Source organism: Lissotriton vulgaris, chromosome 10 (assembly GCF_964263255.1).
Source record: "Lissotriton vulgaris chromosome 10, aLisVul1.2, whole genome shotgun sequence".
NCBI lineage: Eukaryota > Metazoa > Chordata > Amphibia > Caudata > Salamandridae > Lissotriton > Lissotriton vulgaris.
In genome coordinates, this window is record NC_141698.1 from 536,546,775 (window position 1) to 536,571,328 (window position 24,554).

The window sequence follows — 24,554 nt, forward strand, 5'->3', positions numbered from 1 at the left end:
ACCCAATACACGCCAACAAGATTCCTGAGGTAGTGTCTGTTTCTGTAGTGTAGTGGTTATCACGTTCGCCTTACACGCGAAAGGTCCCTGGTTCGAGACCGGGCAGAAATGCAGCTTGCTGTTTTTCACAGTGTTTGCATTTACTGGCTCACTTTATAGAAAAGCTGAGATAATAGAGGCTGTCTATTCCTCACCAGCCTGACGTAGTGTGCTCCAGAGACCTCAGTGACAGCTCGAAAAGAGAAGTGACGATAGCTTGCGCCATTCGCTTGCTCGCACTTTGCTCTGTAGGGTGGGCCTACTTCATGAAAGCAAGGCATGAGAGAAGAAATGCTTCTCTTGTCCTCACCACGAGCAGACACTTAAAGCAAACAAACTGTCTGAAGGACAGAGGCTTTTTAATTTCTTGTTTGATGACGGTCATGGAAAAGACAGCAATCATATTGCAGAACAGAGCAGCATGTACTGGCTAGCTGCCACTAACCCCTGGAGCCGTGTCAGAGGTGACTCTTGCGTGGCTCGTTGGTCTAGGGGTATGATTCTCGCTTAGGGTGCGAGAGGTCCCGGGTTCAAATCCCGGACGAGCCCTTTTTAGAGGTAAACATACAAACCCTACTAAAAAAGCACTATGACTATTTCTCGTTATACTGGGTGCATTGTTGCACAACATATTTCTAACCTCAGAAGAAAAATGGATCACCATGCTTTATCTGCCTACCTGCTTAGTCTCAGTGTGTCCCAGGTGATGCTTTCCCAAGCTGTACTCGCTGGCATTTAGGCATCAGATATTTGCCTGTCGATGCCTGCACAAGTGAGTTTTGAATACGTCTAATTGCAAGCATGTTGGATGATATCTCTGAGGTTTTCACACTTGTTCTGCACATTCTGAGCCGCTGCTGATACAGCAGAATAGAAGTAGGGTGAAGACTTGAGAGAAACTTTCCTCTAACAGTAGAAAGCACCAAGGTAGTTTCTGTAGTGTAGTGGTCATCACGTTCGCCTAACACGCGAAAGGTCCCCGGTTCGAGACGGGGCAGAAACACTGTGCATTGGATGCTTTTTTTGTGCACACTCTAAAACCTTATTATCTCAATGCAAGTTTAAGAAGAGGTGGTCTTTGAACACAGTGAGGCGCGAGAATTTTTTTTTACCTTTGCAGACGAAACAAAGTTATCTCCATCGATCATCTGGGGGTTGTTCTTGGGCCTATTTTTATTTTGTGTGAGCTATGTTGTATTGTTGGGGCCTTTACACCTGTGACATTGCTGTGAACGTTGTAAGTGGAAACGTTGGCAGGTGCAGACAGAAAAGTCAGAACTAAGCACACCCTGAGCCGTCAGGATGGCCGAGTGGTCTAAGGCGCCAGACTCAAGAGAGCTTGATCTTCAGTGATGCTGAGCCTTCTGGTCTCCTCATGGAGGCGTGGGTTCAAATCCCACTTCTGACAGGTCCCTTTTACACCCTTAAGTCTTCCTAATTTTTGCAGTGCATTCCCCACACACACCACAATATTTGCGGGAACCTGTAGTAAATAAAGAGAAATCCACCAGGCTGGGCCCTCAATTACAATTCCATGTATTTCTGAAAGTGACACCTCAGGCACACCTTCCATTACATTTGCAATCCATCACAGTAACTGCCTTGCTGGGTTTCGAAATAAGCAGTTGATCCCATCATTTGTTGTGAGGCTCTCCTGCCACCTTTTTGGCAGAGAAGGCACTGTCCCTGCAACAACACAGGCAGACATGTTCAACAGGGCTTCCTGGTTATGTGGGAGGAGCAGATTGCCAATGGTCCCCCCTTGAAAATTCTAATTTACATAAGGAAGACAGAGAGGTAGCTGGTAGTAGGCACTACACACGGACATTGCACTCCCTCTTGTGATTTGCAGCCAATTCTAGATTGAGGCAGGAGGAAAGGAGGAGACTCGCCCAACAATGGCCATACTGGGAAGTCAGCCACTCTGGGTCTCCCAGGTGAATGTTTCAGGCCTGTGAGCCACTCATATAAATCTCGCCTGATCGAGCCTGATCGAGCGCTGAGCGAGCGCGTTTGAATCCAAATATCAAACACCTCTTTCTCAGGCGCAAGAAATGGTGGGCCCTTCATTGCTTCTGGTGTGGAAGTCTATGGAGCAAGGGTCCAGGACTTGCAGAGGAGTACAAGTGCCAGAAAGTGCTTGCTGTTCTCATCTGTGCCTTTTTACTGCTCACTGGCCGATAGGAGATTGGCTGCCCCCTTCCTTGCTGGAGTGAAAAAACAACAACTTGAGAGAAAACATGACTTTGTGTGGCTCACTTATAGGGAGACGAGCCAAATAGCCCTGCTGTTTTCTGAAAGACGCTTCAGTAATTGTTCAAAATGTCTCCTGGCCACTCAGGCTCGTTGGTCTAGGGGTATGATTCTCGCTTCGGGTGCGAGAGGTCCCGGGTTCAAATCCCGGACGAGCCCATCCTGTGGAAGTTTTCAGGCTGCTTGTCATATAGGAGCCTTTCTTCTTTTCAATGCTATAAGACGCTGTGTATGTCGAGAAGGTTCCTTACCCTGCACGCTATTTTCCACTTTTGACATGATAAAGGAGTGCAGGACTTCCTTGCAACTGCTTTTCTGGGCTGGACCAGCAGTGTAGGAACATTACATGCAAAGAGTTTTTCTAGTGTCATTTCAGGATATGGTTTCAAAATCGCCTCTTGGGGAAAAAAGTGGTCCTCATTCCTGTCTTCCAAAGAAAGAGAGACCGGGTAAGGAGAGCCCAACTTTGAGCTTCAAGGACGTTGGCCCTTAGTCTGTGCGTTCCAACCCAATACACGCCAACAAGATTCCTGAGGTAGTGTCTGTTTCTGTAGTGTAGTGGTTATCACGTTCGCCTTACACGCGAAAGGTCCCTGGTTCGAGACCGGGCAGAAATGCAGCTTGCTGTTTTTCACAGTGTTTGCATTTACTGGCTCACTTTATAGAAAAGCTGAGATAATAGAGGCTGTCTATTCCTCACCAGCCTGACGTAGTGTGCTCCAGAGACCTCAGTGACAGCTCGAAAAGAGAAGTGACGATAGCTTGCGCCATTCGCTTGCTCGCACTTTGCTCTGTAGGGTGGGCCTACTTCATGAAAGCAAGGCATGAGAGAAGAAATGCTTCTCTTGTCCTCACCACGAGCAGACACTTAAAGCAAACAAACTGTCTGAAGGACAGAGGCTTTTTAATTTCTTGTTTGATGACGGTCATGGAAAAGACAGCAATCATATTGCAGAACAGAGCAGCATGTACTGGCTAGCTGCCACTAACCCCTGGAGCCGTGTCAGAGGTGACTCTTGCGTGGCTCGTTGGTCTAGGGGTATGATTCTCGCTTAGGGTGCGAGAGGTCCCGGGTTCAAATCCCGGACGAGCCCTTTTTAGAGGTAAACATACAAACCCTACTAAAAAAGCACTATGACTATTTCTCGTTATACTGGGTGCATTGTTGCACAACATATTTCTAACCTCAGAAGAAAAATGGATCACCATGCTTTATCTGCCTACCTGCTTAGTCTCAGTGTGTCCCAGGTGATGCTTTCCCAAGCTGTACTCGCTGGCATTTAGGCATCAGATATTTGCCTGTCGATGCCTGCACAAGTGAGTTTTGAATACGTCTAATTGCAAGCATGTTGGATGATATCTCTGAGGTTTTCACACTTGTTCTGCACATTCTGAGCCGCTGCTGATACAGCAGAATAGAAGTAGGGTGAAGACTTGAGAGAAACTTTCCTCTAACAGTAGAAAGCACCAAGGTAGTTTCTGTAGTGTAGTGGTCATCACGTTCGCCTAACACGCGAAAGGTCCCCGGTTCGAGACCGGGCAGAAACACTGTGCATTGGATGCTTTTTTTGTGCACACTCTAAAACCTTATTATCTCAATGCAAGTTTAAGAAGAGGTGGTCTTTGAACACAGTGAGCCGCGAGAATTTTTTTTTACCTTTGCAGACGAAACAAAGTTATCTCCATCGATCATCTGGGGGTTGTTCTTGGGCCTATTTTTATTTTGTGTGAGCTATGTTGTATTGTTGGGGCCTTTACACCTGTGACATTTCTGTGAACGTTGTAAGTGGAAACGTTGGCAGGTGCAGACAGAAAAGTCAGAACTAAGCACACCCTGAGCCGTCAGGATGGCCGAGTGGTCTAAGGCGCCAGACTCAAGAGAGCTTGATCTTCAGTGATGCTGAGCCTTCTGGTCTCCTCATGGAGGCGTGGGTTCAAATCCCACTTCTGACAGGTCCCTTTTACACCCTTAAGTCTTCCTAATTTTTGCAGTGCATTCCCCACACACACCACAATATTTGCGGGAACCTGTAGTAAATAAAGAGAAATCCACCAGGCTGGGCCCTCAATCACAATTTCATGTATTTCTGAAAGTGACACCTCAGGCACACCTTCCATTACATTTGCAATCCATCACAGTAACTGCCTTGCTGGGTTTCGAAATAAGCAGTTGATCCCATCATTTGTTGTGAGGCTCTCCTGCCACCTTTTTGGCAGAGAAGGCACTGTCCCTGCAACAACACAGGCAGACATGTTCAACAGGGCTTCCTGGTTATGTGGGAGGAGCAGATTGCCAATGGTCCCCCCTTGAAAATTCTAATTTACATAAGGAAGACAGAGAGGTAGCTGGTAGTAGGCACTACACACGGACATTGCACTCCCTCTTGTGATTTGCAGCCAATTCTAGATTGAGGCAGGAGGAAAGGAGGAGACTCGCCCAACAATGGCCATACTGGGAAGTCAGCCACTCTGGGTCTCCCAGGTGAATGTTTCAGGCCTGTGAGCCACTCATATAAATCTCGCCTGATCTCGCCTGATCGAGCGCTGAGCGAGCGCGTTTGAATCCAAATATCAAACACCTCTTTCTCAGGCGCAAGAAATGGTGGGCCCTTCATTGCTTCTGGTGTGGAAGTCTATGGAGCAAGGGTCCAGGACTTGCAGAGGAGTACAAGTGCCAGAAAGTGCTTGCTGTTCTCATCTGTGCCTTTTTACTGCTCACTGGCCGATAGGAGATTGGCTGCCCCCTTCATTGCTGGAGTGAAAAAACAACAACTTGAGAGAAAACATGACTTTGTGTGGCTCACTTATAGGGAGACGAGCCAAATAGCCCTGCTGTTTTCTGAAAGACGCTTCAGTAATTGTTCAAAATGTCTCCTGGCCACTCAGGCTCGTTGGTCTAGGGGTATGATTCTCGCTTCGGGTGCGAGAGGTCCCGGGTTCAAATCCCGGACGAGCCCATCCTGTGGAAGTTTTCAGGCTGCTTGTCATATAGGAGCCTTTCTTCTTTTCAATGCTATAAGACGCTGTGTATGTCGAGAAGGTTCCTTACCCTGCACGCTATTTTCCACTTTTGACATGATAAAGGAGTGCAGGACTTCCTTGCAACTGCTTTTCTGGGCTGGACCAGCAGTTTAGGAACATTACATGCAAAGAGTTTTTCTAGTGTCATTTCAGGATATGGTTTCAAAATCGCCTCTTGGGGAAAAAAGTGGTCCTCATTCCTGTCTTCCAAAGAAAGAGAGACCGGGTAAGGAGAGCCCAACTTTGAGCTTCAAGGACGTTGGCCCTTAGTCTGTGCGTTCCAACCCAATACACGCCAACAAGATTCCTGAGGTAGTGTCTGTTTCTGTAGTGTAGTGGTTATCACGTTCGCCTTACACGCGAAAGGTCCCTGGTTCGAGACCGGGCAGAAATGCAGCTTGCTGTTTTTCACAGTGTTTGCATTTACTGGCTCACTTTGTAGAAAAGCTGAGATAATAGAGGCTGTCTATTCCTCACCAGCCTGACGTAGTGTGCTCCAGAGATCTCAGTGACAGCTCGAAAAGAGAAGTGACGATAGCTTGCGCCATTCGCTTGCTCGCACTTTGCTCTGTAGGGTGGGCCTACTTCATGAAAGCAAGGCATGAGAGAAGAAATGCTTCTCTTGTCCTCACCACGAGCAGACACTTAAAGCAAACAAACTGTCTGAAGGACAGAGGCTTTTTAATTTCTTGTTTGATGACGGTCATGGAAAAGACAGCAATCATATTGCAGAACAGAGCAGCATGTACTGGCTAGCTGCCACTAACCCCTGGAGCCGTGTCAGAGGTGACTCTTGCGTGGCTCGTTGGTCTAGGGGTATGATTCTCGCTTAGGGTGCGAGAGGTCCCGGGTTCAAATCCCGGACGAGCCCTTTTTAGAGGTAAACATACAAACCCTACTAAAAAAGCACTATGCCTGACTATTTCTCGTTATACTGGGTGCATTGTTGCACAACATATTTCTAACCTCAGAAGAAAAATGGATCACCATGCTTTATCTGCCTACCTGCTTAGTCTCAGTGTGTCCCAGGTGATGCTTTCCCAAGCTGTACTCGCTGGCATTTAGGCATCAAATATTTGCCTGTCGATGCCTGCACAAGTGAGTTTTGAATACGTCTAATTGCAAGCATGTTGGATGATATCTCTGAGGTTTTCACACTTGTTCTGCATATTCTGAGCCGCTGCTGATACAGCAGAATAGAAGTAGGGTGAAGACTTGAGAGAAACTTTCCTCTAACAGTAGAAAGCACCAAGGTAGTTTCTGTAGTGTAGTGGTCATCACGTTCGCCTAACACGCGAAAGGTCCCCGGTTCGAGACGGGGCAGAAACACTGTGCATTGGATGCTTTTTTTGTGCACACTCTAAAACCTTATTATCTCAATGCAAGTTTAAGAAGAGGTGGTCTTTGAACACAGTGAGCCGCGAGAATTTTTTTTTACCTTTGCAGACGAAACAAAGTTATCTCCATCGATCATCTGGGGGTTGTTCTTGGGCCTATTTTTATTTTGTGTGAGCTATGTTGTATTGTTGGGGCCTTTACACCTGTGACATTTCTGTGAACGTTGTAAGTGGAAACGTTGGCAGGTGCAGACAGAAAAGTCAGAACTAAGCACACCCTGAGCCGTCAGGATGGCCGAGTGGTCTAAGGCGCCAGACTCAAGAGAGCTTGATCTTCAGTGATGCTGAGCCTTCTGGTCTCCTCATGGAGGCGTGGGTTCAAATCCCACTTCTGACAGGTCCCTTTTACACCCTTAAGTCTTCCTAATTTTTGCAGTGCATTCCCCACACACACCACAATATTTGCGGGAACCTGTAGTAAATAAAGAGAAATCCACCAGGCTGGGCCCTCAATCACAATTTCATGTATTTCTGAAAGTGACACCTCAGGCACACCTTCCATTACATTTGCAATCCATCACAGTAACTGCCTTGCTGGGTTTCGAAATAAGCAGTTGATCCCATCATTTGTTGTGAGGCTCTCCTGCCACCTTTTTGGCAGAGAAGGCACTGTCCCTGCAACAACACAGGCAGACATGTTCAACAGGGCTTCCTGGTTATGTGGGAGGAGCAGATTGCCAATGGTCCCCCCTTGAAAATTCTAATTTACATAAGGAAGACAGAGAGGTAGCTGGTAGTAGGCACTACACACGGACATTGCACTCCCTCTTGTGATTTGCAGCCAATTCTAGATTGAGGCAGGAGGAAAGGAGGAGACTCGCCCAACAATGGCCATACTGGGAAGTCAGCCACTCTGGGTCTCCCAGGTGAATGTTTCAGGCCTGTGAGCCACTCATATAAATCTCGCCTGATCTCGCCTGATCGAGCGCTGAGCGAGCGCGTTTGAATCCAAATATCAAACACCTCTTTCTCAGGCGCAAGAAATGGTGGGCCCTTCATTGCTTCTGGTGTGGAAGTCTATGGAGCAAGGGTCCAGGACTTGCAGAGGAGTACAAGTGCCAGAAAGTGCTTGCTGTTCTCATCTGTGCCTTTTTACTGCTCACTGGCCGATAGGAGATTGGCTGCCCCCTTCATTGCTGGAGTGAAAAAACAACAACTTGAGAGAAAACATGACTTTGTGTGGCTCACTTATAGGGAGACGAGCCAAATAGCCCTGCTGTTTTCTGAAAGACGCTTCAGTAATTGTTCAAAATGTCTCCTGGCCACTCAGGCTCGTTGGTCTAGGGGTATGATTCTCGCTTCGGGTGCGAGAGGTCCCGGGTTCAAATCCCGGACGAGCCCATCCTGTGGAAGTTTTCAGGCTGCTTGTCATATAGGAGCCTTTCTTCTTTTCAATGCTATAAGACGCTGTGTATGTCGAGAAGGTTCCTTACCCTGCACGCTATTTTCCACTTTTGACATGATAAAGGAGTGCAGGACTTCCTTGCAACTGCTTTTCTGGGCTGGACCAGCAGTTTAGGAACATTACATGCAAAGAGTTTTTCTAGTGTCATTTCAGGATATGGTTTCAAAATCGCCTCTTGGGGAAAAAAGTGGTCCTCATTCCTGTCTTCCAAAGAAAGAGAGACCGGGTAAGGAGAGCCCAACTTTGAGCTTCAAGGACGTTGGCCCTTAGTCTGTGCGTTCCAACCCAATACACGCCAACAAGATTCCTGAGGTAGTGTCTGTTTCTGTAGTGTAGTGGTTATCACGTTCGCCTTACACGCGAAAGGTCCCTGGTTCGAGACCGGGCAGAAATGCAGCTTGCTGTTTTTCACAGTGTTTGCATTTACTGGCTCACTTTGTAGAAAAGCTGAGATAATAGAGGCTGTCTATTCCTCACCAGCCTGACGTAGTGTGCTCCAGAGATCTCAGTGACAGCTCGAAAAGAGAAGTGACGATAGCTTGCGCCATTCGCTTGCTCGCACTTTGCTCTGTAGGGTGGGCCTACTTCATGAAAGCAAGGCATGAGAGAAGAAATGCTTCTCTTGTCCTCACCACGAGCAGACACTTAAAGCAAACAAACTGTCTGAAGGACAGAGGCTTTTTAATTTCTTGTTTGATGACGGTCATGGAAAAGACAGCAATCATATTGCAGAACAGAGCAGCATGTACTGGCTAGCTGCCACTAACCCCTGGAGCCGTGTCAGAGGTGACTCTTGCGTGGCTCGTTGGTCTAGGGGTATGATTCTCGCTTAGGGTGCGAGAGGTCCCGGGTTCAAATCCCGGACGAGCCCTTTTTAGAGGTAAACATACAAACCCTACTAAAAAAGCACTATGCCTGACTATTTCTCGTTATACTGGGTGCATTGTTGCACAACATATTTCTAACCTCAGAAGAAAAATGGATCACCATGCTTTATCTGCCTACCTGCTTAGTCTCAGTGTGTCCCAGGTGATGCTTTCCCAAGCTGTACTCGCTGGCATTTAGGCATCAAATATTTGCCTGTCGATGCCTGCACAAGTGAGTTTTGAATACGTCTAATTGCAAGCATGTTGGATGATATCTCTGAGGTTTTCACACTTGTTCTGCATATTCTGAGCCGCTGCTGATACAGCAGAATAGAAGTAGGGTGAAGACTTGAGAGAAACTTTCCTCTAACAGTAGAAAGCACCAAGGTAGTTTCTGTAGTGTAGTGGTCATCACGTTCGCCTAACACGCGAAAGGTCCCCGGTTCGAGACCGGGCAGAAACACTGTGCATTGGATGCTTTTTTTGTGCACACTCTAAAACCTTATTATCTCAATGCAAGTTTAAGAAGAGGTGGTCTTTGAACACAGTGAGCCGCGAGAATTTTTTTTAACCTTTGCAGACGAAACAAAGTTATCTCCATCGATCATCTGGGGGTTGTTCTTGGGCCTATTTTTATTTTGTGTGAGCTATGTTGTATTGTTGGGGCCTTTACACCTGTGACATTGCTGTGAACGTTGTAAGTGGAAACGTTGGCAGGTGCAGACAGAAAAGTCAGAACTAAGCACACCCTGAGCCGTCAGGATGGCCGAGTGGTCTAAGGCGCCAGACTCAAGAGAGCTTGATCTTCAGTGATGCTGAGCCTTCTGGTCTCCTCATGGAGGCGTGGGTTCAAATCCCACTTCTGACAGTTCCCTTTTACACCCTTAAGTCTTCCTAATGTTTGCAGTGCATTCCCCAGACACACCACAATATTTACAGGAACCTGTAATAAATAAAGAGAAATCCACCAGGCTGGGCCCTCAATCACAATTCCATGTATTTCTGAAAGGGACACCTCAGGCACACCTTCCATTACATTTGCACTCCATCACAGTAACTGCCATGCTGGGTTTCGAAATAAGCAGTTGATCCCATCATTTGTTGTGAGGCTCTCCTGCCACCTTTTGGGCAGAGAAGGCACTGTCACTGCAACAACACAGGCAGACATGTTCAACAGGGCTTCCTGGTTATGTGGGAGGAGCAGATTGCCAATGGTCCCCCCTTGCAAATTCTAATTTACATAAGGAAGACAGAGAGGTAGCTGGGAGTAGGCACTACACACGGACATTGCACTCCCTCTTGTGATTTGCAGCCAATTCTAGATTGAGGCAGGAGGAAAGGAGGAGACTCGCTCAACAATGGCCATACTGGGAAGTCAGCCACTCTGGGTCTCCCAGGTGAATGTTTCAGGCCTGTGAGCCACTCATATAAATCTCGCCTGATCTCGCCTGATCGAGCGCTGAGCGAGCGCGTTTGAATCCAAATATCAAACACCTCTTTCTCAGGCGCAAGAAATGGTGGGCCCTTCATTGCTTCTGGTGTGGAAGTCTATGGAGCAAGGGTCCAGGACTTGCAGAGGAGTACAAGTGCCAGAAAGTGCTTGCTGTTCTCATCTGTGCCTTTTTACTGCTCACTGGCCGATAGGAGATTGGCTGCCCCCTTCCTTGCTGGAGTGAAAAAACAACAACTTGAGAGAAAACATGACTTTGTGTGGCTCACTTATAGGGAGACGAGCCAAATAGCCCTGCTGTTTTCAGAAAGACGCTTCAGTAATTGTTCAAAATGTCTCCTGGCCACTCTGGCTCGTTGGTCTAGGGGTATGATTCTCGCTTTGGGTGCGAGAGGTCCCGGGTTCAAATCCCGGACGAGCCCATCCTGTGGAATTTTTCAGGCTGCTTGTCATATAGGAGCCTTTCTTCTTTTCAATGCTATAAGACGCTGTGTATGTCGAGAAGGTTCCTTACCCTGCACGCTATTTTCCACTTTTGACATGATAAAGGAGTGCAGGACTTCGTTGCAACTGCTTTTCTGGGCTGGACCAGCAGTGTAGGAACATTACATGCAAAGTGTTTTTCTAGTGTCATTTCAGGATATGGTTTCAAAATCGCCTCTTGGGGAAAAAAGTGGTCCTCATTCCTGTCTTCCAAAGAAAGAGAGACCGGGTAAGGAGAGCCCAACTTTGAGCTTCAAGGACGTTGGCCCTTAGTCTGTGCGTTCCAACCCAATACACGCCAACAAGATTCCTGAGGTAGTGTCTGTTTCTGTAGTGTAGTGGTTATCACGTTCGCCTTACACGCGAAAGGTCCCTGGTTCGAGACCGGGCAGAAATGCAGCTTGCTGTTTTTCACAGTGTTTGCATTTACTGGCTCACTTTATAGAAAAGCTGAGATAATAGAGGCTGTCTATTCCTCACCAGCCTGACGTAGTGTGCTCCAGAGACCTCAGTGACAGCTCGAAAAGAGAAGTGACGATAGCTTGCGCCATTCGCTTGCTCGCACTTTGCTCTGTAGGGTGGGCCTACTTCATGAAAGCAAGGCATGAGAGAAGAAATGCTTCTCTTGTCCTCACCACGAGCAGACACTTAAAGCAAACAAACTGTCTGAAGGACAGAGGCTTTTTAATTTCTTGTTTGATGACGGTCATGGAAAAGACAGCAATCATATTGCAGAACAGAGCAGCATGTACTGGCTAGCTGCCACTAACCCCTGGAGCCGTGTCAGAGGTGACTCTTGCGTGGCTCGTTGGTCTAGGGGTATGATTCTCGCTTAGGGTGCGAGAGGTCCCGGGTTCAAATCCCGGACGAGCCCTTTTTAGAGGTAAACATACAAACCCTACTAAAAAAGCACTATGACTATTTCTCGTTATACTGGGTGCATTGTTGCACAACATATTTCTAACCTCAGAAGAAAAATGGATCACCATGCTTTATCTGCCTACCTGCTTAGTCTCAGTGTGTCCCAGGTGATGCTTTCCCAAGCTGTACTCGCTGGCATTTAGGCATCAGATATTTGCCTGTCGATGCCTGCACAAGTGAGTTTTGAATACGTCTAATTGCAAGCATGTTGGATGATATCTCTGAGGTTTTCACACTTGTTCTGCACATTCTGAGCCGCTGCTGATACAGCAGAATAGAAGTAGGGTGAAGACTTGAGAGAAACTTTCCTCCAACAGTAGAAAGCACCAAGGTAGTTTCTGTAGTGTAGTGGTCATCACGTTCGCCTAACACGCGAAAGGTCCCCGGTTCGAGACGGGGCAGAAACACTGTGCATTGGATGCTTTTTTTGTGCACACTCTAAAACCTTATTATCTCAATGCAAGTTTAAGAAGAGGTGGTCTTTGAACACAGTGAGCCGCGAGAATTTTTTTTTACCTTTGCAGACGAAACAAAGTTATCTCCATCGATCATCTGGGGGTTGTTCTTGGGCCTATTTTTATTTTGTGTGAGCTATGTTGTATTGTTGGGGCCTTTACACCTGTGACATTGCTGTGAACGTTGTAAGTGGAAACGTTGGCAGGTGCAGACAGAAAAGTCAGAACTAAGCACACCCTGAGCCGTCAGGATGGCCGAGTGGTCTAAGGCGCCAGACTCAAGAGAGCTTGATCTTCAGTGATGCTGAGCCTTCTGGTCTCCTCATGGAGGCGTGGGTTCAAATCCCACTTCTGACAGGTCCCTTTTACACCCTTAAGTCTTCCTAATTTTTGCAGTGCATTCCCCACACACACCACAATATTTGCGGGAACCTGTAGTAAATAAAGAGAAATCCACCAGGCTGGGCCCTCAATCACAATTTCATGTATTTCTGAAAGTGACACCTCAGGCACACCTTCCATTACATTTGCAATCCATCACAGTAACTGCCTTGCTGGGTTTCGAAATAAGCAGTTGATCCCATCATTTGTTGTGAGGCTCTCCTGCCACCTTTTTGGCAGAGAAGGCACTGTCCCTGCAACAACACAGGCAGACATGTTCAACAGGGCTTCCTGGTTATGTGGGAGGAGCAGATTGCCAATGGTCCCCCCTTGAAAATTCTAATTTACATAAGGAAGACAGAGAGGTAGCTGGTAGTAGGCACTACACACGGACATTGCACTCCCTCTTGTGATTTGCAGCCAATTCTAGATTGAGGCAGGAGGAAAGGAGGAGACTCGCCCAACAATGGCCATACTGGGAAGTCAGCCACTCTGGGTCTCCCAGGTGAATGTTTCAGGCCTGTGAGCCACTCATATAAATCTCGCCTGATCTCGCCTGATCGAGCGCTGAGCGAGCGCGTTTGAATCCAAATATCAAACACCTCTTTCTCAGGCGCAAGAAATGGTGGGCCCTTCATTGCTTCTGGTGTGGAAGTCTATGGAGCAAGGGTCCAGGACTTGCAGAGGAGTACAAGTGCCAGAAAGTGCTTGCTGTTCTCATCTGTGCCTTTTTACTGCTCACTGGCCGATAGGAGATTGGCTGCCCCCTTCATTGCTGGAGTGAAAAAACAACAACTTGAGAGAAAACATGACTTTGTGTGGCTCACTTATAGGGAGACGAGCCAAATAGCCCTGCTGTTTTCTGAAAGACGCTTCAGTAATTGTTCAAAATGTCTCCTGGCCACTCAGGCTCGTTGGTCTAGGGGTATGATTCTCGCTTCGGGTGCGAGAGGTCCCGGGTTCAAATCCCGGACGAGCCCATCCTGTGGAAGTTTTCAGGCTGCTTGTCATATAGGAGCCTTTCTTCTTTTCAATGCTATAAGACGCTGTGTATGTCGAGAAGGTTCCTTACCCTGCACGCTATTTTCCACTTTTGACATGATAAAGGAGTGCAGGACTTCCTTGCAACTGCTTTTCTGGGCTGGACCAGCAGTTTAGGAACATTACATGCAAAGAGTTTTTCTAGTGTCATTTCAGGATATGGTTTCAAAATCGCCTCTTGGGGAAAAAAGTGGTCCTCATTCCTGTCTTCCAAAGAAAGAGAGACCGGGTAAGGAGAGCCCAACTTTGAGCTTCAAGGACGTTGGCCCTTAGTCTGTGCGTTCCAACCCAATACACGCCAACAAGATTCCTGAGGTAGTGTCTGTTTCTGTAGTGTAGTGGTTATCACGTTCGCCTTACACGCGAAAGGTCCCTGGTTCGAGACCGGGCAGAAATGCAGCTTGCTGTTTTTCACAGTGTTTGCATTTACTGGCTCACTTTGTAGAAAAGCTGAGATAATAGAGGCTGTCTATTCCTCACCAGCCTGACGTAGTGTGCTCCAGAGATCTCAGTGACAGCTCGAAAAGAGAAGTGACGATAGCTTGCGCCATTCGCTTGCTCGCACTTTGCTCTGTAGGGTGGGCCTACTTCATGAAAGCAAGGCATGAGAGAAGAAATGCTTCTCTTGTCCTCACCACGAGCAGACACTTAAAGCAAACAAACTGTCTGAAGGACAGAGGCTTTTTAATTTCTTGTTTGATGACGGTCATGGAAAAGACAGCAATCATATTGCAGAACAGAGCAGCATGTACTGGCTAGCTGCCACTAACCCCTGGAGCCGTGTCAGAGGTGACTCTTGCGTGGCTCGTTGGTCTAGGGGTATGATTCTCGCTTAGGGTGCGAGAGGTCCCGGGTTCAAATCCCGGACGAGCCCTTTTTAGAGGTAAACATACAAACCCTACTAAAAAAGCACTATGCCTGACTATTTCTCGTTATACTGGGTGCATTGTTGCACAACATATTTCTAACCTCAGAAGAAAAATGGATCACCATGCTTTATCTGCCTACCTGCTTAGTCTCAGTGTGTCCCAGGTGATGCTTTCCCAAGCTGTACTCGCTGGCATTTAGGCATCAAATATTTGCCTGTCGATGCCTGCACAAGTGAGTTTTGAATACGTCTAATTGCAAGCATGTTGGATGATATCTCTGAGGTTTTCACACTTGTTCTGCATATTCTGAGCCGCTGCTGATACAGCAGAATAGAAGTAGGGTGAAGACTTGAGAGAAACTTTCCTCTAACAGTAGAAAGCACCAAGGTAGTTTCTGTAGTGTAGTGGTCATCACGTTCGCCTAACACGCGAAAGGTCCCCGGTTCGAGACGGGGCAGAAACACTGTGCATTGGATGCTTTTTTTGTGCACACTCTAAAACCTTATTATCTCAATGCAAGTTTAAGAAGAGGTGGTCTTTGAACACAGTGAGCCGCGAGAATTTTTTTTTACCTTTGCAGACGAAACAAAGTTATCTCCATCGATCATCTGGGGGTTGTTCTTGGGCCTATTTTTATTTTGTGTGAGCTATGTTGTATTGTTGGGGCCTTTACACCTGTGACATTTCTGTGAACGTTGTAAGTGGAAACGTTGGCAGGTGCAGACAGAAAAGTCAGAACTAAGCACACCCTGAGCCGTCAGGATGGCCGAGTGGTCTAAGGCGCCAGACTCAAGAGAGCTTGATCTTCAGTGATGCTGAGCCTTCTGGTCTCCTCATGGAGGCGTGGGTTCAAATCCCACTTCTGACAGGTCCCTTTTACACCCTTAAGTCTTCCTAATTTTTGCAGTGCATTCCCCACACACACCACAATATTTGCGGGAACCTGTAGTAAATAAAGAGAAATCCACCAGGCTGGGCCCTCAATCACAATTTCATGTATTTCTGAAAGTGACACCTCAGGCACACCTTCCATTACATTTGCAATCCATCACAGTAACTGCCTTGCTGGGTTTCGAAATAAGCAGTTGATCCCATCATTTGTTGTGAGGCTCTCCTGCCACCTTTTTGGCAGAGAAGGCACTGTCCCTGCAACAACACAGGCAGACATGTTCAACAGGGCTTCCTGGTTATGTGGGAGGAGCAGATTGCCAATGGTCCCCCCTTGAAAATTCTAATTTACATAAGGAAGACAGAGAGGTAGCTGGTAGTAGGCACTACACACGGACATTGCACTCCCTCTTGTGATTTGCAGCCAATTCTAGATTGAGGCAGGAGGAAAGGAGGAGACTCGCCCAACAATGGCCATACTGGGAAGTCAGCCACTCTGGGTCTCCCAGGTGAATGTTTCAGGCCTGTGAGCCACTCATATAAATCTCGCCTGATCTCGCCTGATCGAGCGCTGAGCGAGCGCGTTTGAATCCAAATATCAAACACCTCTTTCTCAGGCGCAAGAAATGGTGGGCCCTTCATTGCTTCTGGTGTGGAAGTCTATGGAGCAAGGGTCCAGGACTTGCAGAGGAGTACAAGTGCCAGAAAGTGCTTGCTGTTCTCATCTGTGCCTTTTTACTGCTCACTGGCCGATAGGAGATTGGCTGCCCCCTTCATTGCTGGAGTGAAAAAACAACAACTTGAGAGAAAACATGACTTTGTGTGGCTCACTTATAGGGAGACGAGCCAAATAGCCCTGCTGTTTTCTGAAAGACGCTTCAGTAATTGTTCAAAATGTCTCCTGGCCACTCAGGCTCGTTGGTCTAGGGGTATGATTCTCGCTTCGGGTGCGAGAGGTCCCGGGTTCAAATCCCGGACGAGCCCATCCTGTGGAAGTTTTCAGGCTGCTTGTCATATAGGAGCCTTTCTTCTTTTCAATGCTATAAGACGCTGTGTATGTCGAGAAGGTTCCTTACCCTGCACGCTATTTTCCACTTTTGACATGATAAAGGAGTGCAGGACTTCCTTGCAACTGCTTTTCTGGGCTGGACCAGCAGTTTAGGAACATTACATGCAAAGAGTTTTTCTAGTGTCATTTCAGGATATGGTTTCAAAATCGCCTCTTGGGGAAAAAAGTGGTCCTCATTCCTGTCTTCCAAAGAAAGAGAGACCGGGTAAGGAGAGCCCAACTTTGAGCTTCAAGGACGTTGGCCCTTAGTCTGTGCGTTCCAACCCAATACACGCCAACAAGATTCCTGAGGTAGTGTCTGTTTCTGTAGTGTAGTGGTTATCACGTTCGCCTTACACGCGAAAGGTCCCTGGTTCGAGACCGGGCAGAAATGCAGCTTGCTGTTTTTCACAGTGTTTGCATTTACTGGCTCACTTTGTAGAAAAGCTGAGATAATAGAGGCTGTCTATTCCTCACCAGCCTGACGTAGTGTGCTCCAGAGATCTCAGTGACAGCTCGAAAAGAGAAGTGACGATAGCTTGCGCCATTCGCTTGCTCGCACTTTGCTCTGTAGGGTGGGCCTACTTCATGAAAGCAAGGCATGAGAGAAGAAATGCTTCTCTTGTCCTCACCACGAGCAGACACTTAAAGCAAACAAACTGTCTGAAGGACAGAGGCTTTTTAATTTCTTGTTTGATGACGGTCATGGAAAAGACAGCAATCATATTGCAGAACAGAGCAGCATGTACTGGCTAGCTGCCACTAACCCCTGGAGCCGTGTCAGAGGTGACTCTTGCGTGGCTCGTTGGTCTAGGGGTATGATTCTCGCTTAGGGTGCGAGAGGTCCCGGGTTCAAATCCCGGACGAGCCCTTTTTAGAGGTAAACATACAAACCCTACTAAAAAAGCACTATGCCTGACTATTTCTCGTTATACTGGGTGCATTGTTGCACAACATATTTCTAACCTCAGAAGAAAAATGGATCACCATGCTTTATCTGCCTACCTGCTTAGTCTCAGTGTGTCCCAGGTGATGCTTTCCCAAGCTGTACTCGCTGGCATTTAGGCATCAAATATTTGCCTGTCGATGCCTGCACAAGTGAGTTTTGAATACGTCTAATTGCAAGCATGTTGGATGATATCTCTGAGGTTTTCACACTTGTTCTGCATATTCTGAGCCGCTGCTGATACAGCAGAATAGAAGTAGGGTGAAGACTTGAGAGAAACTTTCCTCTAACAGTAGAAAGCACCAAGGTAGTTTCTGTAGTGTAGTGGTCATCACGTTCGCCTAACACGCGAAAGGTCCCCGGTTCGAGACCGGGCAGAAACACTGTGCATTGGATGCTTTTTTTGTGCACACTCTAAAACCTTATTATCTCAATGCAAGTTTAAGAAGAGGTGGTCTTTGAACACAGTGAGCCGCGAGAATTTTTTTTAACCTTTGCAGACGAAACAAAGTTATCTCCATCGATCATCTGGGGGTTGTTCTTGGGCCTATTTTTATTTTGTGTGAGCTATGTTGTATTGTTGGGGCCTTTACACCTGTGACATTGCTGTGAACGTTGTAAGTGGAAACGTTGGCAGGTGCAGACAGAAAAGTCAGAACTAAGCACACCCTGAGCCGTCAGGATGGCCGAGTGGTCTAAGGCGCCAGACTCAAGAGAGCTTGATCTTCAGTGATGCTGAGCCTTCTGGTCTCCTCATGGAGGCGTGGGTTCAAATCCCACTTCTGACAGTTCCCTTTTACACCCTTAAGTCTTCCTAATGTTTGCAGTGCATTCCCCAGACACACCACAATATTTACAGGAACCTGTAATAAATAAAGAGAAATCCACCAGGCTGGGCCCTCAATCACAATTCCATGTATTTCTGAAAGGGACACCTCAGGCACACCTTCCATTACATTTGCACTCCATCACAGTAACTGCCATGCTGGGTTTCGAAATAAGCAGTTGATCCCATCATTTGTTGTGAGGCTCTCCTGCCACCTTTTGGGCAGAGAAGGCACTGTCACTGCAACAACACAGGCAGACATGTTCAACAGGGCTTCCTGGTTATGTGGGAGGAGCAGATTGCCAATGGTCCCCCCTTGCAAATTCTAATTTACATAAGGAAGACAGAGAGGTAGCTGGGAGTAGGCACTACACACGGACATTGCACTCCCTCTTGTGATTTGCAGCCAATTCTAGATTGAGGCAGGAGGAAAGGAGGAGACTCGCTCAACAATGGCCATACTGGGAAGTCAGCCACTCTGGGTCTCCCAGGTGAATGTTTCAGGCCTGTGAGCCACTCATATAAATCTCGCCTGATCTCGCCTGATCGAGCGCTGAGCGAGCGCGTTTGAATCCAAATATCAAACACCTCTTTCTCAGGCGCAAGAAATGGTGGGCCCTTCATTGCTTCTGGTGTGGAAGTCTATGGAGCAAGGGTCCAGGACTTGCAGAGGAGTACAAGTGCCAGAAAGTGCTTGCTGTTCTCATCTGTGCCTTTTTACTGCTCACTGGCCGATAGGAGATTGGCTGCCCCCTTCCTTGCTGGAGTGAAAAAACAACAACTTGAGAGAAAACATGACTTTGTGTGGCTCACTTATAGGGAGACGAGCCAAATAGCCCTGCTGTTTTCAGAAAGACGCTTCAGTAATTGTTCAAAATGTCTCCTGGCCACTCTGGCTCGTTGGTCTAGGGGTATGATTCTCGCTTTGGGTGCGAGAGGTCCCGGGTTCAAATCCCGGACGAGCCCATCCTGTGGAATTTTTCAGGCTGCTTGTCATATAGGAGCCTTTCTTCTTTTCAATGCTATAAGACGCTGTGTATGTCGAGAAGGTTCCTTACCCTGCACGCTATTTTCCACTTTTGACATGATAAAGGAGTGCAGGACTTCGTTGCAACTGCTTTTCTGGGCTGGACCAGCAGTGTAGGAACATTACATGCAAAGTGTTTTTCTAGTGTCATTTCAGGATATGGTTTCAAAATCGCCTCTTGGGGAAAAAAGTGGTCCTCATTCCTGTCTTCCAAAGAAAGAGAGACCGGGTAAGGAGAGCCCAACTTTGAGCTTCAAGGACGTTGGCCCTTAGTCTGTGCGTTCCAACCCAATACACGCCAACAAGATTCCTGAGGTAGTGTCTGTTTCTGTAGTGTAGTGGTTATCACGTTCGCCTTACACGCGAAAGGTCCCTGGTTCGAGACCGGGCAGAAATGCAGCTTGCTGTTTTTCACAGTGTTTGCATTTACTGGCTCACTTTATAGAAAAGCTGAGATAATAGAGGCTGTCTATTCCTCACCAGCCTGACGTAGTGTGCTCCAGAGACCTCAGTGACAGCTCGAAAAGAGAAGTGACGATAGCTTGCGCCATTCGCTTGCTCGCACTTTGCTCTGTAGGGTGGGCCTACTTCATGAAAGCAAGGCATGAGAGAAGAAATGCTTCTCTTGTCCTCACCACGAGCAGACACTTAAAGCAAACAAACTGTCTGAAGGACAGAGGCTTTTTAATTTCTTGTTTGATGACGGTCATGGAAAAGACAGCAATCATATTGCAGAACAGAGCAGCATGTACTGGCTAGCTGCCACTAACCCCTGGAGCCGTGTCAGAGGTGACTCTTGCGTGGCTCGTTGGTCTAGGGGTATGATTCTCGCTTAGGGTGCGAGAGGTCCCGGGTTCAAATCCCGGACGAGCCCTTTTTAGAGGTAAACATACAAACCCTACTAAAAAAGCACTATGACTATTTCTCGTTATACTGGGTGCATTGTTGCACAACATATTTCTAACCTCAGAAGAAAAATGGATCACCATGCTTTATCTGCCTACCTGCTTAGTCTCAGTGTGTCCCAGGTGATGCTTTCCCAAGCTGTACTCGCTGGCATTTAGGCATCAGATATTTGCCTGTCGATGCCTGCACAAGTGAGTTTTGAATACGTCTAATTGCAAGCATGTTGGATGATATCTCTGAGGTTTTCACACTTGTTCTGCACATTCTGAGCCGCTGCTGATACAGCAGAATAGAAGTAGGGTGAAGACTTGAGAGAAACTTTCCTCCAACAGTAGAAAGCACCAAGGTAGTTTCTGTAGTGTAGTGGTCATCACGTTCGCCTAACACGCGAAAGGTCCCCGGTTCGAGACGGGGCAGAAACACTGTGCATTGGATGCTTTTTTTGTGCACACTCTAAAACCTTATTATCTCAATGCAAGTTTAAGAAGAGGTGGTCTTTGAACACAGTGAGCCGCGAGAATTTTTTTTTACCTTTGCAGACGAAACAAAGTTATCTCCATCGATCATCTGGGGGTTGTTCTTGGGCCTATTTTTATTTTGTGTGAGCTATGTTGTATTGTTGGGGCCTTTACACCTGTGACATTGCTGTGAACGTTGTAAGTGGAAACGTTGGCAGGTGCAGACAGAAAAGTCAGAACTAAGCACACCCTGAGCCGTCAGGATGGCCGAGTGGTCTAAGGCGCCAGACTCAAGAGAGCTTGATCTTCAGTGATGCTGAGCCTTCTGGTCTCCTCATGGAGGCGTGGGTTCAAATCCCACTTCTGACAGGTCCCTTTTACACCCTTAAGTCTTCCTAATTTTTGCAGTGCATTCCCCACACACACCACAATATTTGCGGGAACCTGTAGTAAATAAAGAGAAATCCACCAGGCTGGGCCCTCAATTACAATTCCATGTATTTCTGAAAGTGACACCTCAGGCACACCTTCCATTACATTTGCAATCCATCACAGTAACTGCCTTGCTGGGTTTCGAAATAAGCAGTTGATCCCATCATTTGTTGTGAGGCTCTCCTGCCACCTTTTTGGCAGAGAAGGCACTGTCCCTGCAACAACACAGGCAGACATGTTCAACAGGGCTTCCTGGTTATGTGGGAGGAGCAGATTGCCAATGGTCCCCCCTTGAAAATTCTAATTTACATAAGGAAGACAGAGAGGTAGCTGGTAGTAGGCACTACACACGGACATTGCACTCCCTCTTGTGATTTGCAGCCAATTCTAGATTGAGGCAGGAGGAAAGGAGGAGACTCGCCCAACAATGGCCATACTGGGAAGTCAGCCACTCTGGGTCTCCCAGGTGAATGTTTCAGGCCTGTGAGCCACTCATATAAATCTCGCCTGATCGAGCCTGATCGAGCGCTGAGCGAGCGCGTTTGAATCCAAATATCAAACACCTCTTTCTCAGGCGCAAGAAATGGTGGGCCCTTCATTGCTTCTGGTGTGGAAGTCTATGGAGCAAGGGTCCAGGACTTGCAGAGGAGTACAAGTGCCAGAAAGTGCTTGCTGTTCTCATCTGTGCCTTTTTACTGCTCACTGGCCGATAGGAGATTGGCTGCCCCCTTCCTTGCTGGAGTGAAAAAACAACAACTTGAGAGAAAACATGACTTTGTGTGGCTCACTTATAGGGAGACGAGCCAAATAGCCCTGCTGTTTTCTGAAAGACGCTTCAGTAATTGTTCAAAATGTCTCCTGGCCACTCAGGCTCGTTGGTCTAGGGGTATGATTCTCGCTTCGGGTGCGAGAGGTCCCGGGTTCAAATCCCGGACGAGCCCATCCTGTGGAAGTTTTCAGGCTGCTTGTCATATAGGAGCCTTTCTTCTTTTCAATGCTATAAGACGCTGTGTATGTCGAGAAGGTTCCTTACCCTGCACGCTATTTTCCACTTTTGACATGATAAAGGAGTGCAGGACTTCCTTGCAACTGCTTTTCTGGGCTGGACCAGCAGTGTAGGAACATTACATGCAAAGAGTTTTTCTAGTGTCATTTCAGGATATGGTTTCAAAATCGCCTCTTGGGGAAAAAAGTGGTCCTCATTCCTGTCTTCCAAAGAAAGAGAGACCGGGTAAGGAGAGCCCAACTTTGAGCTTCAAGGACGTTGGCCCTTAGTCTGTGCGTTCCAACCCAATACACGCCAACAAGATTCCTGAGGTAGTGTCTGTTTCTGTAGTGTAGTGGTTATCACGTTCGCCTTACACGCGAAAGGTCCCTGGTTCGAGACCGGGCAGAAATGCAGCTTGCTGTTTTTCACAGTGTTTGCATTTACTGGCTCACTTTATAGAAAAGCTGAGATAATAGAGGCTGTCTATTCCTCACCAGCCTGACGTAGTGTGCTCCAGAGACCTCAGTGACAGCTCGAAAAGAGAAGTGACGATAGCTTGCGCCATTCGCTTGCTCGCACTTTGCTCTGTAGGGTGGGCCTACTTCATGAAAGCAAGGCATGAGAGAAGAAATGCTTCTCTTGTCCTCACCACGAGCAGACACTTAAAGCAAACAAACTGTCTGAAGGACAGAGGCTTTTTAATTTCTTGTTTGATGACGGTCATGGAAAAGACAGCAATCATATTGCAGAACAGAGCAGCATGTACTGGCTAGCTGCCACTAACCCCTGGAGCCGTGTCAGAGGTGACTCTTGCGTGGCTCGTTGGTCTAGGGGTATGATTCTCGCTTAGGGTGCGAGAGGTCCCGGGTTCAAATCCCGGACGAGCCCTTTTTAGAGGTAAACATACAAACCCTACTAAAAAAGCACTATGACTATTTCTCGTTATACTGGGTGCATTGTTGCACAACATATTTCTAACCTCAGAAGAAAAATGGATCACCATGCTTTATCTGCCTACCTGCTTAGTCTCAGTGTGTCCCAGGTGATGCTTTCCCAAGCTGTACTCGCTGGCATTTAGGCATCAGATATTTGCCTGTCGATGCCTGCACAAGTGAGTTTTGAATACGTCTAATTGCAAGCATGTTGGATGATATCTCTGAGGTTTTCACACTTGTTCTGCACATTCTGAGCCGCTGCTGATACAGCAGAATAGAAGTAGGGTGAAGACTTGAGAGAAACTTTCCTCTAACAGTAGAAAGCACCAAGGTAGTTTCTGTAGTGTAGTGGTCATCACGTTCGCCTAACACGCGAAAGGTCCCCGGTTCGAGACGGGGCAGAAACACTGTGCATTGGATGCTTTTTTTGTGCACACTCTAAAACCTTATTATCTCAATGCAAGTTTAAGAAGAGGTGGTCTTTGAACACAGTGAGCCGCGAGAATTTTTTTTTACCTTTGCAGACGAAACAAAGTTATCTCCATCGATCATCTGGGGGTTGTTCTTGGGCCTATTTTTATTTTGTGTGAGCTATGTTGTATTGTTGGGGCCTTTACACCTGTGACATTTCTGTGAACGTTGTAAGTGGAAACGTTGGCAGGTGCAGACAGAAAAGTCAGAACTAAGCACACCCTGAGCCGTCAGGATGGCCGAGTGGTCTAAGGCGCCAGACTCAAGAGAGCTTGATCTTCAGTGATGCTGAGCCTTCTGGTCTCCTCATGGAGGCGTGGGTTCAAATCCCACTTCTGACAGGTCCCTTTTACACCCTTAAGTCTTCCTAATTTTTGCAGTGCATTCCCCACACACACCACAATATTTGCGGGAACCTGTAGTAAATAAAGAGAAATCCACCAGGCTGGGCCCTCAATCACAATTTCATGTATTTCTGAAAGTGACACCTCAGGCACACCTTCCATTACATTTGCAATCCATCACAGTAACTGCCTTGCTGGGTTTCGAAATAAGCAGTTGATCCCATCATTTGTTGTGAGGCTCTCCTGCCACCTTTTTGGCAGAGAAGGCACTGTCCCTGCAACAACACAGGCAGACATGTTCAACAGGGCTTCCTGGTTATGTGGGAGGAGCAGATTGCCAATGGTCCCCCCTTGAAAATTCTAATTTACATAAGGAAGACAGAGAGGTAGCTGGTAGTAGGCACTACACACGGACATTGCACTCCCTCTTGTGATTTGCAGCCAATTCTAGATTGAGGCAGGAGGAAAGGAGGAGACTCGCCCAACAATGGCCATACTGGGAAGTCAGCCACTCTGGGTCTCCCAGGTGAATGTTTCAGGCCTGTGAGCCACTCATATAAATCTCGCCTGATCTCGCCTGATCGAGCGCTGAGCGAGCGCGTTTGAATCCAAATATCAAACACCTCTTTCTCAGGCGCAAGAAATGGTGGGCCCTTCATTGCTTCTGGTGTGGAAGTCTATGGAGCAAGGGTCCAGGACTTGCA

The 24,554-nt window shown here is 47.3% G+C and overlaps 44 non-coding genes across 44 annotated transcripts; all 44 read left to right on the forward strand.

Annotated features, from left to right (window-relative positions):
- The first annotated feature begins 38 nt into the window (after window positions 1–38).
- TRNAV-UAC (transfer RNA valine (anticodon UAC)) lies at window positions 39–111 on the forward strand. The gene has a single exon. It is a non-coding gene; the product is annotated as a tRNA-Val (tRNA).
- A 405-nt stretch (window positions 112–516) lies between these two features.
- TRNAP-AGG (transfer RNA proline (anticodon AGG)) lies at window positions 517–588 on the forward strand. Its single transcript has one exon. It is a non-coding gene; the product is annotated as a tRNA-Pro (tRNA).
- A 381-nt stretch (window positions 589–969) lies between these two features.
- Window positions 970–1,042, forward strand: TRNAV-AAC (transfer RNA valine (anticodon AAC)). The gene has a single exon. It is a non-coding gene; the product is annotated as a tRNA-Val (tRNA).
- A 293-nt stretch (window positions 1,043–1,335) lies between these two features.
- TRNAL-CAA (transfer RNA leucine (anticodon CAA)) lies at window positions 1,336–1,447 on the forward strand. The gene is made up of 2 exons: window positions 1,336–1,373; window positions 1,402–1,447. It is a non-coding gene; the product is annotated as a tRNA-Leu (tRNA).
- Window positions 1,448–2,379: 932 nt separating this feature from the next.
- TRNAP-CGG (transfer RNA proline (anticodon CGG)) lies at window positions 2,380–2,451 on the forward strand. Its single transcript has one exon. It is a non-coding gene; the product is annotated as a tRNA-Pro (tRNA).
- A 385-nt stretch (window positions 2,452–2,836) lies between these two features.
- On the forward strand, window positions 2,837–2,909 carry TRNAV-UAC (transfer RNA valine (anticodon UAC)). Its single transcript has one exon. It is a non-coding gene; the product is annotated as a tRNA-Val (tRNA).
- A 405-nt stretch (window positions 2,910–3,314) lies between these two features.
- On the forward strand, window positions 3,315–3,386 carry TRNAP-AGG (transfer RNA proline (anticodon AGG)). The gene has a single exon. It is a non-coding gene; the product is annotated as a tRNA-Pro (tRNA).
- Window positions 3,387–3,767: 381 nt separating this feature from the next.
- TRNAV-AAC (transfer RNA valine (anticodon AAC)) lies at window positions 3,768–3,840 on the forward strand. Its single transcript has one exon. It is a non-coding gene; the product is annotated as a tRNA-Val (tRNA).
- A 293-nt stretch (window positions 3,841–4,133) lies between these two features.
- Window positions 4,134–4,245, forward strand: TRNAL-CAA (transfer RNA leucine (anticodon CAA)). The gene is made up of 2 exons: window positions 4,134–4,171; window positions 4,200–4,245. It is a non-coding gene; the product is annotated as a tRNA-Leu (tRNA).
- Window positions 4,246–5,177: 932 nt separating this feature from the next.
- Window positions 5,178–5,249, forward strand: TRNAP-CGG (transfer RNA proline (anticodon CGG)). Its single transcript has one exon. It is a non-coding gene; the product is annotated as a tRNA-Pro (tRNA).
- Window positions 5,250–5,634: 385 nt separating this feature from the next.
- TRNAV-UAC (transfer RNA valine (anticodon UAC)) lies at window positions 5,635–5,707 on the forward strand. Its single transcript has one exon. It is a non-coding gene; the product is annotated as a tRNA-Val (tRNA).
- Window positions 5,708–6,112: 405 nt separating this feature from the next.
- TRNAP-AGG (transfer RNA proline (anticodon AGG)) lies at window positions 6,113–6,184 on the forward strand. The gene has a single exon. It is a non-coding gene; the product is annotated as a tRNA-Pro (tRNA).
- A 385-nt stretch (window positions 6,185–6,569) lies between these two features.
- TRNAV-AAC (transfer RNA valine (anticodon AAC)) lies at window positions 6,570–6,642 on the forward strand. The gene has a single exon. It is a non-coding gene; the product is annotated as a tRNA-Val (tRNA).
- Window positions 6,643–6,935: 293 nt separating this feature from the next.
- Window positions 6,936–7,047, forward strand: TRNAL-CAA (transfer RNA leucine (anticodon CAA)). Its single transcript has 2 exons — window positions 6,936–6,973; window positions 7,002–7,047. It is a non-coding gene; the product is annotated as a tRNA-Leu (tRNA).
- A 932-nt stretch (window positions 7,048–7,979) lies between these two features.
- On the forward strand, window positions 7,980–8,051 carry TRNAP-CGG (transfer RNA proline (anticodon CGG)). Its single transcript has one exon. It is a non-coding gene; the product is annotated as a tRNA-Pro (tRNA).
- A 385-nt stretch (window positions 8,052–8,436) lies between these two features.
- Window positions 8,437–8,509, forward strand: TRNAV-UAC (transfer RNA valine (anticodon UAC)). The gene has a single exon. It is a non-coding gene; the product is annotated as a tRNA-Val (tRNA).
- Window positions 8,510–8,914: 405 nt separating this feature from the next.
- On the forward strand, window positions 8,915–8,986 carry TRNAP-AGG (transfer RNA proline (anticodon AGG)). The gene has a single exon. It is a non-coding gene; the product is annotated as a tRNA-Pro (tRNA).
- A 385-nt stretch (window positions 8,987–9,371) lies between these two features.
- On the forward strand, window positions 9,372–9,444 carry TRNAV-AAC (transfer RNA valine (anticodon AAC)). Its single transcript has one exon. It is a non-coding gene; the product is annotated as a tRNA-Val (tRNA).
- A 293-nt stretch (window positions 9,445–9,737) lies between these two features.
- Window positions 9,738–9,849, forward strand: TRNAL-CAA (transfer RNA leucine (anticodon CAA)). The gene is made up of 2 exons: window positions 9,738–9,775; window positions 9,804–9,849. It is a non-coding gene; the product is annotated as a tRNA-Leu (tRNA).
- Window positions 9,850–10,781: 932 nt separating this feature from the next.
- TRNAP-UGG (transfer RNA proline (anticodon UGG)) lies at window positions 10,782–10,853 on the forward strand. Its single transcript has one exon. It is a non-coding gene; the product is annotated as a tRNA-Pro (tRNA).
- A 385-nt stretch (window positions 10,854–11,238) lies between these two features.
- Window positions 11,239–11,311, forward strand: TRNAV-UAC (transfer RNA valine (anticodon UAC)). The gene has a single exon. It is a non-coding gene; the product is annotated as a tRNA-Val (tRNA).
- A 405-nt stretch (window positions 11,312–11,716) lies between these two features.
- Window positions 11,717–11,788, forward strand: TRNAP-AGG (transfer RNA proline (anticodon AGG)). Its single transcript has one exon. It is a non-coding gene; the product is annotated as a tRNA-Pro (tRNA).
- Window positions 11,789–12,169: 381 nt separating this feature from the next.
- On the forward strand, window positions 12,170–12,242 carry TRNAV-AAC (transfer RNA valine (anticodon AAC)). The gene has a single exon. It is a non-coding gene; the product is annotated as a tRNA-Val (tRNA).
- A 293-nt stretch (window positions 12,243–12,535) lies between these two features.
- Window positions 12,536–12,647, forward strand: TRNAL-CAA (transfer RNA leucine (anticodon CAA)). Its single transcript has 2 exons — window positions 12,536–12,573; window positions 12,602–12,647. It is a non-coding gene; the product is annotated as a tRNA-Leu (tRNA).
- Window positions 12,648–13,579: 932 nt separating this feature from the next.
- Window positions 13,580–13,651, forward strand: TRNAP-CGG (transfer RNA proline (anticodon CGG)). Its single transcript has one exon. It is a non-coding gene; the product is annotated as a tRNA-Pro (tRNA).
- Window positions 13,652–14,036: 385 nt separating this feature from the next.
- Window positions 14,037–14,109, forward strand: TRNAV-UAC (transfer RNA valine (anticodon UAC)). Its single transcript has one exon. It is a non-coding gene; the product is annotated as a tRNA-Val (tRNA).
- A 405-nt stretch (window positions 14,110–14,514) lies between these two features.
- On the forward strand, window positions 14,515–14,586 carry TRNAP-AGG (transfer RNA proline (anticodon AGG)). Its single transcript has one exon. It is a non-coding gene; the product is annotated as a tRNA-Pro (tRNA).
- Window positions 14,587–14,971: 385 nt separating this feature from the next.
- On the forward strand, window positions 14,972–15,044 carry TRNAV-AAC (transfer RNA valine (anticodon AAC)). The gene has a single exon. It is a non-coding gene; the product is annotated as a tRNA-Val (tRNA).
- A 293-nt stretch (window positions 15,045–15,337) lies between these two features.
- Window positions 15,338–15,449, forward strand: TRNAL-CAA (transfer RNA leucine (anticodon CAA)). Its single transcript has 2 exons — window positions 15,338–15,375; window positions 15,404–15,449. It is a non-coding gene; the product is annotated as a tRNA-Leu (tRNA).
- Window positions 15,450–16,381: 932 nt separating this feature from the next.
- TRNAP-CGG (transfer RNA proline (anticodon CGG)) lies at window positions 16,382–16,453 on the forward strand. The gene has a single exon. It is a non-coding gene; the product is annotated as a tRNA-Pro (tRNA).
- Window positions 16,454–16,838: 385 nt separating this feature from the next.
- TRNAV-UAC (transfer RNA valine (anticodon UAC)) lies at window positions 16,839–16,911 on the forward strand. Its single transcript has one exon. It is a non-coding gene; the product is annotated as a tRNA-Val (tRNA).
- A 405-nt stretch (window positions 16,912–17,316) lies between these two features.
- Window positions 17,317–17,388, forward strand: TRNAP-AGG (transfer RNA proline (anticodon AGG)). Its single transcript has one exon. It is a non-coding gene; the product is annotated as a tRNA-Pro (tRNA).
- A 385-nt stretch (window positions 17,389–17,773) lies between these two features.
- Window positions 17,774–17,846, forward strand: TRNAV-AAC (transfer RNA valine (anticodon AAC)). Its single transcript has one exon. It is a non-coding gene; the product is annotated as a tRNA-Val (tRNA).
- Window positions 17,847–18,139: 293 nt separating this feature from the next.
- On the forward strand, window positions 18,140–18,251 carry TRNAL-CAA (transfer RNA leucine (anticodon CAA)). Its single transcript has 2 exons — window positions 18,140–18,177; window positions 18,206–18,251. It is a non-coding gene; the product is annotated as a tRNA-Leu (tRNA).
- A 932-nt stretch (window positions 18,252–19,183) lies between these two features.
- Window positions 19,184–19,255, forward strand: TRNAP-UGG (transfer RNA proline (anticodon UGG)). Its single transcript has one exon. It is a non-coding gene; the product is annotated as a tRNA-Pro (tRNA).
- Window positions 19,256–19,640: 385 nt separating this feature from the next.
- On the forward strand, window positions 19,641–19,713 carry TRNAV-UAC (transfer RNA valine (anticodon UAC)). The gene has a single exon. It is a non-coding gene; the product is annotated as a tRNA-Val (tRNA).
- A 405-nt stretch (window positions 19,714–20,118) lies between these two features.
- TRNAP-AGG (transfer RNA proline (anticodon AGG)) lies at window positions 20,119–20,190 on the forward strand. The gene has a single exon. It is a non-coding gene; the product is annotated as a tRNA-Pro (tRNA).
- Window positions 20,191–20,571: 381 nt separating this feature from the next.
- On the forward strand, window positions 20,572–20,644 carry TRNAV-AAC (transfer RNA valine (anticodon AAC)). Its single transcript has one exon. It is a non-coding gene; the product is annotated as a tRNA-Val (tRNA).
- Window positions 20,645–20,937: 293 nt separating this feature from the next.
- On the forward strand, window positions 20,938–21,049 carry TRNAL-CAA (transfer RNA leucine (anticodon CAA)). The gene is made up of 2 exons: window positions 20,938–20,975; window positions 21,004–21,049. It is a non-coding gene; the product is annotated as a tRNA-Leu (tRNA).
- A 932-nt stretch (window positions 21,050–21,981) lies between these two features.
- TRNAP-CGG (transfer RNA proline (anticodon CGG)) lies at window positions 21,982–22,053 on the forward strand. The gene has a single exon. It is a non-coding gene; the product is annotated as a tRNA-Pro (tRNA).
- Window positions 22,054–22,438: 385 nt separating this feature from the next.
- TRNAV-UAC (transfer RNA valine (anticodon UAC)) lies at window positions 22,439–22,511 on the forward strand. Its single transcript has one exon. It is a non-coding gene; the product is annotated as a tRNA-Val (tRNA).
- Window positions 22,512–22,916: 405 nt separating this feature from the next.
- TRNAP-AGG (transfer RNA proline (anticodon AGG)) lies at window positions 22,917–22,988 on the forward strand. The gene has a single exon. It is a non-coding gene; the product is annotated as a tRNA-Pro (tRNA).
- Window positions 22,989–23,369: 381 nt separating this feature from the next.
- Window positions 23,370–23,442, forward strand: TRNAV-AAC (transfer RNA valine (anticodon AAC)). Its single transcript has one exon. It is a non-coding gene; the product is annotated as a tRNA-Val (tRNA).
- A 293-nt stretch (window positions 23,443–23,735) lies between these two features.
- TRNAL-CAA (transfer RNA leucine (anticodon CAA)) lies at window positions 23,736–23,847 on the forward strand. The gene is made up of 2 exons: window positions 23,736–23,773; window positions 23,802–23,847. It is a non-coding gene; the product is annotated as a tRNA-Leu (tRNA).
- Window positions 23,848–24,554: the final 707 nt, after the last annotated feature.